Here is an 11,118-nt window from a genome sequence, read left to right as displayed (position 1 = left end):
ACCATCGGCTGTAAGGCTGCAACCAGGCATAGGCGCGGAGTAAATCCCATGGAACTCAGTGGGCCTTACTCCCGAGTAAACAAGCAAACTGTGCATCATCCTCATCCTCATCACAAGCAAGCATAAATTAAAAATTGCTGGCATGAAAAACCCTGAAGCTGTAACCCTGCGCACATTGCTGGTAGTCACTGTACTGTCTCCTACCCCGAAAAGAAGAAACTGGGGGGGCGCGCCGGCTTTGCACGGACCCCAAACGAAAGCAAGCTGCCTGGCTAGGCCCGTACAACTCGCGAAGTCTTGCAGGGACCCACGGTCGGCTCTGACCGCTAGACGGCACTGCAGCGTCGCCGCTCTGCCTTCCAGAGCCCTGAAAGGTAAGTAAGCGGAATGACATTTCGCCTTGTGTGAATGAGGGGGGTGGGATGGGCAGAGAGTTTTTTCCCCCTTTTCTTTCCCCCTTTAAACAAAAACTCAGACTCCCTGGGCAGGACGCGCTCCCCCTCTGTCTTGATCTGCTCTCTCAGATGAAAAGGGCTTCAGGCTGGCCAGCGCGAGGACGCGGCAGGAACTTGTCCATCTTCCCTGCCCCAGACTGCGTGGAGAGACCCTCAGAGTTTGCATAAGGAGTTGGAATAAGTCGGGACTCTGGAGTACTTCCGAGCAGAGGCACAGGGGTCTTATGTGCGCAGAGCCACCCGGCAGAGAGAGAGAGAGAGAAAAGGAACTCTTTCTCTGGCTTCCTTCAGCCCTTGCGAGAGCTTCCCGATGAGGGTTTTTTTAAAGCCACCTGTGTTTCTCCCAGGCAACTTTTTCCTTCCAGGTGTCCTGCATTTTGCAATCAAGTAACCCGGAGAGCGGAGTGTTTTTGGAGAGGCGACTTTCCTTTTCAACGTTATCCACAGGAAGGAAAGGGGAGAAGGTACCAGGGGAATTGAATCCTGTGGGGTTTTTAGAGATGCCAGGGAAAGACGCAGCAAGTCCCTCTCTCTCCATGGATGTATCTTCAAGCCAGCTCTGATCAGGGCTTGCTCAGGGGAAGGAAAAGGACTCGGCACAGCGTGGCTTCTTCAGGGGCACTCCAAGTAGGATTGCTGAGTCTAGCTAGGGACGTTTACAGTCCTCCTTCCCAGCTGCTGAGGAACGCGGCTTTTCGGCGTCAGGAAGGGACAGGGACTCTCTCTCTCCAGCCACCGAGGGATGTGAAGCCTGGCTTTTCTCAGGGGTGGCAGCCCGAAGTGACTTATTCTCTTGGATTGTTGCAAAGGAAGGGTGCAGTCATGCAGCGCCAGGACTTGTGAATTCCCGGCTGTGTGGTTGTAGGTGAGGTATATATGCCTTTGTTTTGTATGTGTTTTCTGGGCTTGGGTCTGCATGTAGCTGGGTCCTCACTGGAGCTTCCCAGGCTCTTTTGCAAATGCAGGTCTGGGAGCTCTTCAAGATGTGTTTGCCATGGTGTACTCGCATTAAGATGAATGTCTCTGAGGATGTGCAGAGTGCTCCCCACCCTTCTGCTGCGTAAATCTGATCTGCTGTCTCACCTGAGATGTGAAGGTGTGGCTTCAAGGAAGACTGGATCACCGGAGCCTGCTTGGATTGGGGTGGTGGTTTACAATTGTGCTCCTCTCATAAACTTTGCATTGTTGGGAAGTGGGTTGAATCATTGCAGTACCAAAGACTTAAAAAATGTCCTTGAAAATAATAATAATAATAAATAATGCCAATTTTATCATGTAATACTTGGTTGGGATGGGGTTGCCAACATGTCACAGGAGGGTTCCTGTGTTGCTGTTGGCTGCATGACAAGCAGATGTTTAGCAAGGGTAGCTTTTTCTGTCAGTGTGCTGTGGGAAGTGGTGCCTGGTGTGTTGCTGCTTGCGACACAGTTGTGTTAGAAGGTGTAGGAGCCCTGGTGGAAGAAAAGTTGGCAACACAAGTTGGAGCACACATTCACTGATTATCTGGCTAAGCCCCAGACATCACCTTACATGTTTTGTAAGGTAAAGCGTGCCATCAAATTGATTTTGACTCCTGGTGCCAACAGAGCCCTGTGGTTTTCTTTTGGTAGAATACAGGAGGGGTTTACCATTGCCTCCTCACGTGCAGTATAAGATGATGCCTTTCAGCATCTTCCTATATCACTGCTGCCCGATATAGGTGTTTCCCGTAGCCTGGGAAACATACCAGCAGGGATTTGAACTGGCAACCTTCTGCTTGTTAAGCATTTCCCTGTTGTGCCACTCTATGTTTTGTAGGGCATCTTATTCTTGGAACCTGATCCACTCCTCCTTGGTTGATTCTTGCACTCCTTTTCACCCCTGTTCTTTGTCCCTCTGCAGGGGGCTTCTTAAACTATGCCACTTTGGTCCTATACCGCTCCAAGATTATGCTTAACAATATTTATTGCAGGTCTCTAGGACCTGGTGGATGTTTCTTGGGCTCCAGAACACCCTTCATTTTAAAAACATTGGTTTGACTTTTTGAACTGGCTAGGATAGATTGCCTAAACCTTCTTAGGGATGGATTTTGTGAAGCAGTCCGTAGAAGCAAGAGATCTAACATGTTGAGGGTGCTGCTTGAGAGAAGAGACTGACCAGGTGTCTTGTAGTCTCCACTCTCCTCTGATCTCTAGTTTGCCATTCAGCCAGTTCCATCCAGCCTTCTGAGAGAAGTCTATTGCTTCCCCAATAGAGAGACATCTCTTGCACCTAAAAGATTTAGTTCCTGTGCTCGGACTTGCTTGTTTGGGGGACTTAGTGACCTGTGAGGATCACAGATCTGTTGGGCTTCAATAGGATTGCTGGAGACTTATCTTGGGGTGCAAAAGTAGGGGTCTGTTCTGACCCTCTGTGAACGACTCCCTCTTGCAATGGAGTCTGCGCCAACAGAGCTTGGGTAAACTGGTCATTAGTGAGGATGGCAGGCAAGCTATCAATGCGAGAACATTGATTTCTGTCCTATGTGAGAACTCCTTTGATTTTGCCTGCCTGCAGATGCTGGCGTTTGAAGAGAGACAGATTCCAACTTTTGCTGTTAGAGGGAGGAGACGACATCTGGAACAGCTTCTGTAGAGAGCGATTCCTTTGGCCGAATTTGCATGCCCTGTCTTTCTTTCTCTCTGTCTAGGAACAGCTTGCATATTTTTGGTCCATGGAAAAGCAAGACAGTGGAGCAAAGAGGGTGCTATATTTTCCAGCAGGCTGTAGTCTAAGTGTTGGTTTTGGATCCTAGAGGCTAGTTCCAAATCCTTGCTCAGCCATAACCTTGACGGTTGATCTCAAACTCTGGCAGTGCTGTGGAACTTCAGTCTTCTGGCTGGGTTTGGACTACAACTCCCATAATCCTAACCACAGTGGACGAAAGTCAAGGATTATGAGAGTTGTAGTCCAACATCTGCAGGAGGGCCGAAGTTGTGCAGGTAGGGCTGCTAGTGTGTCACTATCTCCAGCCTAACCTGTCTCACCTATCCACCCCCAGCACAGTACTTCCAGTGACTTCCAGAATCTTATGTTTCTTTTTAAGATTGTCAGCTCTTTAGGGACAGGAAGCCATCTTATTTATTTATTTATTTATTTATTTATTTCTCGATGTCAACCACTTTGGAAACTTTTGTTGAAAAGTGGTATATAAATATTTGTTGTTGTGAGAAAAAGCCATGAATGCCACCATTGGCCTACTGAAGGAAATGTCACGATAAAAAATAAAATCGGCATTTTGCATCCCATAACATCTATATCTGATGGCTAGGATAGATGCTCCACAATGTAGACTGAGAGTGGATTTGTGTGAGAAGTGAATTACAAAAGTATTTAACCTAAAAGACATAGTGTTACATTTGGTGCTGCAGCTGTTGTTGAACTACAACTCCCATCATCCCCAGCCACAGTTCATTGATGGGAGTTGTAGTTCAGCAACAGCTGGCATGCCAAAGGTTGCCTACTTTGTGAGATAGCAAGCCCCGATTTACCTCTTCAGCCCTACACTTGCTCAGTGACTTTTGGCAGACTTACTTAATGGGTTTGATGTAAGGACTGTTATGGAGATCAATTAGCTAAACCACTTGAAACACTCACTGTGTGCTATGATCATACCAGGTACCATTATTAAAATCTAGCCATTTGTGATGAGAAACTTAAACCGGCAGGAAAATGGAGTCAACATCCATTGGTCATAATTCTTGCAAATTGTGCTTTGCACAGCCTATAATGTCTGCTCTCTAGCAGTGCTTTAGCTGTCTGATATCCTCATGACCTGGACCTCAAATGGCGGGGAGGAGTGTGTGTGTGTGTGTGTGTGTGTGTATGTATACAATGAATGGGACAGGCTGTCCTTGCTGTTCCTATTCGTGTCACCCACCTCCCAGAATATTATATAGCTCTGGACTCTGTCTCTTCAAATGTCTTCTCAAACCTCATGTTTTCTTTTAAGTTCTTAACCTAACCCCTTAGCTCTGAATCCTAAATAAAACGGAAGCTTCAGTATGTATCATGACCCTTGCTCCCTTTCTTCTTCCCCACCTTTGTCTAAACTTAGAATGTAAGCTCCATGGGGCAGATAACAGTCTTTTGCTCACATTAGTTTGTAAAGTGCCAAGTTCGCGGATGGTGCTGTTATCAATAGCAATTTATTTGTATACTTCCTTAGAGTTCTGTGTCAGTTCATTCGTCTAGGCATCTGTTCCTTTGGAAGCTGAATGCATGCCTGTCCATCTTGGACTGCATAACTGAGGTGGGAGTTCCAGTGAGATGGTCTCTGTGTGTTCGGGGAAAGCTTTTCCTGTGTATAAAAACCCTGCATGTGCACGTAGTCCTGTGCTTGGGAGTCTAATACAAATATGGCATCCATAATGGATAGAGTTTTCCTGCAACAGAATAAATGTGGGCTTTGAGCAATCTCTCTGAAGTCTTGAGTTTTAAAACACCATGGGATGCTAAATCATTAACGTATGTTAAACTATTTTTCAAGAGCGGGAATGGAAAATTAGGTTTGGTCTCCTTCTTGAGCAATATGACTAGGGGAGAAGCAGGAAGGGGAAATTCCCTTGTTTGCTTCTTCTGGTCTGGAGGAGCATAAGCAGGCACACATGTGTGAGTGTGAGAGAGAGACACCTGGGGGCCAATGACCAACCCTAAGTATGGCTCCCCACATAATTGCTTATTGAGCCTGTGTGAAGCTTCAGCCAAAGTGGAATACCATATTTACCCAAATACAAGATGACTCTGAATTTAAGACGACCCCCTTAAAAAGTAGAGGTTGAATACAGGTTATACCCTTATTTATCCAAAAGGAAGAGGACTTTGAATTTAATACAGTGACTGTTGCTGGTATCTATTTTATGTTTCTGTTTAGATTGTGTGAACCCTTTGGGGACAGGGATCCATCTTGTTCTTATTTATTATTTCTCTGTGAAAACTGCCCTGAGCCATTTTTGGAAGGGCGGTATAGAAATGAAACAAATAAAGAAGATCACCCCCTGATTTCTAATATCAAAGAACTGGGGGGGGGGGAACCTAGTCTTGGATTCAGGTAAATAAAAGATTCCGTACAGCCCCGCTGGGAACCATGTGGAGGCAACCATTCTTACTGTGCAGTGCTGCGCTTTGCCCAACGCCGGTGGTGATGGTGGTTTCTTTTAAGGGAAACGGAGCCCTCTATAGCCCTTGCACCATCTTGGAAGGCGGGCATGGAACACTGGGAAATGTAGACTTCCTCAGTGCTTCCCCCATGGCGCCCTTGAGAGAGGCCTCCGTCTCTCTTAAAGGGCCCTCCCAGCACTGAGAGAAGCGCTGAGACTTTTCTGCTACAAAAGGTCAAGGATCGTTTCCTAATTGTACAGAGCTTGAAATTTATGTGGTTATTCCCCCAGAAGAAGAGCCTGGATTGTCAGCCGCAAAGGGTGGAGGATGCTCCTTCTAATAGAAGATAAGAAGACTTGTAATAAAAAGCAATTATTGTCTGATACTCAATTATGTAACACACTGTCAGAATGGCAAGAGCAGCATCTTGTTTCCTTTTAGAGAGCAAAGGGCTTTACATCCCTGCTGAGCCGCTGGAGGAAAGAAAGTCCATAGGAACATAGGAAGCTGCCATGTACTGAGTCAGACCATTGGTCTATCTAGCTCAGCATTGTCTTTACAGACTGGCAGTGGCTTCTCCAAGGTTGCAGGCAGGAATCTCTCTCAGCCCTGTCTTGGAGATGCTGCCAGGGAGGGAACGTGGAACCTTGTGCTCTTCCCAGAGCACCTCATCTCCTGAGGGGAATAATGTCTTGCAGTGCTCACACATCAAGTCTCCCATTCATAGGCAACCAGGGCAGACCCTGCTTAGCTAAGGGGACAAGTCATGCTTGCTATCACAAGACCGGCTCTCCTCTCCCTACCGGGATTGCTTCCCTGCCTGTCCCTGCAGTACTACACCCTGTCCATAACCATATTAAGTTGCAGTCCAGACAGAACATTAGACACAACTCAGGCATAGGCTGTTGCCTTCATGCTTATGGGTTTCCTGGGAATATCAGGCTGGCCACTATTGGAAACAAGGTGCTGGACTAGATGGACCAGTGGTGTAATGATGTTGGCAGCAGCCTGCGTCCAGTTCTCTTTTGGTGGGCTGCATCCCCTGGCCTCTGCAGCCCCCCTAACGACTGCAGTCTCAGGGCTGGCAAAGGCTGGCTGTGGGGCTGCTGTGGTTAGCAGGGCTGCGAAGGGCCAGTGGTTGGTGGGAGGGTGGGTGCACCATGACAGATGGTGAATGGTAGGGCGGGCAGATAGTAGCGAATGACGGGGCCTGTGGTGGCTCCTTCCCTGGTGGCTCGTGTTCATACCCCTTAAAGGTGAAGTGTGCCGTCGAGTTGGTGTCGACTCGTGGTGACCACAGAGCCCTGTGGTTGCCTTTGGTGGAATACAGGAGAGGTTGACCATGGCCTCCTCCCATGCACTTTTGAGACGATGATGCTTTTCAGCACCTTCCTACTGTATATCACTGCTGCCTGACAGAGGTCTGGGAAACATACCAGTGAGGATTTGAGCTTGCTAATCAAGTCATTTCCCCGCTGTGCCATTAGGTGGCTCGTTCATACCACTTAGCCAATCTCAATTGAGACGGACCCTGGGTATGATCTAAAAGAGTTCTTCTTAGTTGTGAAATTATAGGAATGTTGCCCTCCTGCAGGGCTTTCAACGCACGCTGTCCACCATAAGATAGAAATATATATTTATTAATTTGATTTATATACCGCCCTTCCAAAAATGGCTCAGGGCGATTTACATCAAAATCAAAACAAAGTCAAAACTAAATCGATCAAACAATTAAAATCACTTAAACATTAAAATCATTTAAAACCCAACCTTAAAATTAAAAACCATAAATCTAATTAAAAGCCTGGGTGAATAAATGTGTCTTCAGTGCCTTTTAAAAAGTGGACAGTTTAAGCCTACTAGACAAGGGGTCATTAATCCGTCTAGGCTGGTACTGTCTAACTTGATATGACTGGCATAGCATCTCCAAGTATTTGAGATGCCCCCCCCTCCCGAGATACCTGGGACTTCTGCATTCAAAACATGTGCTCTGTTAGTGAACTATGGCCTGTGATATTGCTTGTAGCTCTCTCAATTTCTGCAAGCAGCTTAGGTGTCTGTTCAGTGAGGTGGCTGAGAATACAAGGATGACAGCTTGCTTTTTTGTTAATAGTGGAACAGACTAGCCTCATGTTTTCCTGTAATAAATCTGTGTGTGTGTGTGTGTGTGTGTGTTTTTTTTTTTCCAAGAAGTAGTCAGACAGCTGGTGTGTTGGGATTCACACTAACTCCTCTTGCTTTGGGGGCTGGGTGAGGAAAGGCATGTGGTTCTGGGAAAGATCACAGATCAACACGAAGAGACAGAACAGTGTTTTCCTTGACATGCATGAGCAAATGCTGACCAGGCTGTTTCTCCAACTGTGCATTGTTCCATGAATACACACAGTTCTTTCCCTTGCTGGAAAAGCTGCGTGTGTAATAAGCAAGCAGGTTTTCTGTGCTGTGCTGAGATTAATGGGTTAGACATGCAACAGCTGTGTGGGCCAGGTGAAAAGATGTCCTCTAAACAGGACTATTGTAAAGGATAATCTTGCCACTAAAACAGCGACATGATCATACATCGCTGGAAATTGCAGTCCTTGAGTGATCTTGTAAGTAGAGTCTGTTCCAAATGCATGTGGGGGAAATGCAAAGGAAATGTATGATTAGGGCTGGCTCAAGCTGTTTTGTGACTGGAGGGAAACAAAGGTGTACATTGGAGCTATGGGAAGGGTCAGCACTTGAGAAAATGGTGTAGGGTGATTAGGATTTTCAGCCAGCCTTAAACCGCCCCCACAAAAGGTTGATGAACCAATCAGTTCAATCTGATTATGGATCAAACATTCTAAAGGGGAAATATTGATTTTCTTTGTGTGTGTGTGTTAGATCAGGGTTTCCCAGATGTTGCTCCAGATGTTGCTAAATCATAACTCCCATTGCCCCCAGCTACAATTTATTGGCATGGGAGTTGCAGTTAAGCAACATCTGGAAGACCACAGGTTGGGAACCATTGTATTCGATGACGCCCCTCTATCAGTCATAACATGGTAGAAGAGGCATTCCCTCCTATGTGGGGAAATTGGGGAGAATGCCTCTGCTGATATGACACCTGCTCTCAATGGTGTGTGTGTGTGTTGTTGTTTTTAAACTAAACTTTAGAGATGTGGGGGAGAAAATGTTACACACAAAAAATGTCCAAAATAGAAAAATTACTGGAAAATATCTTCTCAGAAAATTTTGGAAAACGGCCATCTGGACTAGTATTGCGTGCATGTGGCAGTGTGAGTTTCAGACCACCACTGCTGTCACTTGAGTGGGCAAAGGGGCAATTCTTGTTGGTCTCCCCTTCCACTGGAGCCCACTGTGCACCACCAAAATATGTCCCTGAGAGTTGTGTAACCCTTAAGGGCATATTTTGATGATACCTGGTGAGCTTCAGAGGGAACTAATACTGTTGCACGCATGCAATACTAGCCTGGATGTCAGTCATTGTTTCAGTAATCAAATTCATTAGTAATAATGTTAGGCAAATTTGGCAGTCTCAAAAATATAATGTTTTCCAGGTGATTATCCTTAGGAAGTGTGTGAGAGGGTACATTTTATTTTTACTTTTATTTATGTTTACATTTTATATCCCGCTCTTCCTCCAAGAAGCCCAGAGTGGTGTACTACATACGTAAGTTTCTCCTCACAACAACCCTGTGATGCAGGTTAGGCCGAGAGAGAAGTGACTGGCCCAGAGTTACTTATGTATGTTAGTTTATTGAGCATTCTGGGGAAAAAGTGTTTTTCCCCCCATATAAAGCTTTGAATTTATTTCAGTATTACATTGAAACCATATTAAGTATTTTTATTGATCTTTTCCCCACCCCCACCATGCTGCATATCAAATATTTCAGTTCAACACTTGAAAAACTTTTGAGATACAATGCAGGAAATTAATATTATGGAAGATATTTGGTGTGTGGGGTTGTTTTTTTTGTACTACATAGGATCAAATAATATGCCAAATGGGATCAAAATCTATCATCAGGAAAACCTGCACAGTAAATTTCTCTGAGAAGAAAAGCACCATTGCCCTGTGCCAACCATGGATATGTCCAATGTGGTTTTGAATATATGCAACTGGATTTTTGTAGGCGGTTGATACCGAAGTTGCTGATGGTCAACCTCAGAGCCAAAACAAATTCTTATTTGCCAGAGTTTTCTGAAAAGCACTGCAGGTGTTGGAGGAAGCCAAGCTGCTGAACTGCTAGTGAAAGAAGCAGACATTATTTCCTTTCATCTCCTGGATTGCTTTTCATGCTGGCAAGCGTCAGGTGTTTGCTAAGCGGGCCCTGTGATCTGAGTCTGTGATGCAAAGGAAAGTTGTGACACTAAGAACACAGCAACAAGAAAGATGGCTTATTTTAAAAAGGTGTTCCTCTTTGTTGCAGCTGAAATATCTTTGGAGCCAAGGAATAGATGACAGCTGATAAGAGAGACCCTCATTAAATGCCCAGATTAACATCAAAATTGATAGAACATAAATTGCTATCTGGAGTACCAGGAAACGGTTAAAATAGTTGGTTTAAACCTTGGTGGGGAGAACAAGTAGTTTTCTCCCCTTTCCACTCTTGATGAGTGAACAGCAAAATTTGACAACCAGAGCTAAAGAGGTGGGATCTGTCATCTGAAAAGTGCCTTCTATAGCTCAACTAGGAGAGAAGCAAAGATAATAGAGTCGGCAAATGCAGTCTCATGTTTTTCCAGAAGCAAACAGCAATTGAACACCTGATGGTATTTTTCTTTAATGTCAACATTTGGGACAACTACTTGGTTTTGACATTGATATGGAAAATGGCACCAGGTCTTGAAAAGGTTGCATGTGACCGTGTTGTATTGTCTGCAGTATCTGGTTGGTGGGGTATATAGCTTCTGGATATCATTATTGTGTATTGTGACAGATTTAAGTTGCTCTGTTTAAAAAAAAACAAAAAAACAACCCAGCCTCCTGCATAACTTTTAGTTCATGCCTTGATAAACTCTCTTTATTAGGTTTAATAATTCAAAGTTTGAGATGTGAAAAGTGGTCCTGACTAATAAAGTAGATGTTAGTTTAAATGTGTACACCCTTCTCATAACAGACTTGCATGGTGGATAAAATAGTCATCGGCTTAGTCATATTCATCCTCCACGAATTGGTATAGTGATACTGCATGAGTGTGGGACAGAAAACGACCTACAGAAGGGGCAATATTGAAAGGAATATAGCTTAATGATGAAGCTGATCAATTTAGTTAAGGCAAAGGTAGACTAGTAGTTCAGTACTAGATCTATGATATTAGATTGCATGAACTCCAATAGCTGCAAGTGTCATGGTGGTGTAGTGGTTAGAGTGCTGGACTAGGACCGGGGAGACCCGAGTTCAAATCCCCATTCAGCCGTGAGACTTGCTGGGTGACTCTGGGCCAGTCACTTCTCTCTCAGCCTCACCTACTTCACAGGGTTGTTGTGAGGAGAAACCTAAGTATGTAGTACACCGTTCTGGGCTCCTTGGAGGAACAGCGGGATATAAAATGTAAAA

At 45.1% G+C, this 11,118-nt stretch overlaps 1 protein-coding gene across 2 annotated transcripts in view; it reads left to right on the top strand.

Annotated features, from left to right (window-relative positions):
* The first annotated feature begins 235 nt into the window (after positions 1 to 235).
* Positions 236 to 11,118, top strand: part of IL1RAPL2 (interleukin 1 receptor accessory protein like 2) — a 398,901-nt gene continuing 388,018 nt past the window's right edge. Inside the window, exon 1 of one of the 2 annotated variants that reach the window (XM_053273784.1) lies at positions 236 to 374. The gene's annotated coding sequence lies outside the window, so the exon portion shown is untranslated. Of the gene's footprint in view, positions 375 to 395; positions 1,321 to 11,118 lie in introns of those variants that run through there. The other variant, XM_053273783.1, reaches the window with a different exon arrangement.

This window comes from Hemicordylus capensis, chromosome 11 (assembly GCF_027244095.1).
Source record: "Hemicordylus capensis ecotype Gifberg chromosome 11, rHemCap1.1.pri, whole genome shotgun sequence".
NCBI lineage: Eukaryota > Metazoa > Chordata > Lepidosauria > Squamata > Cordylidae > Hemicordylus > Hemicordylus capensis.
This window is presented reverse-complemented; position numbering and strand designations above follow the sequence as displayed.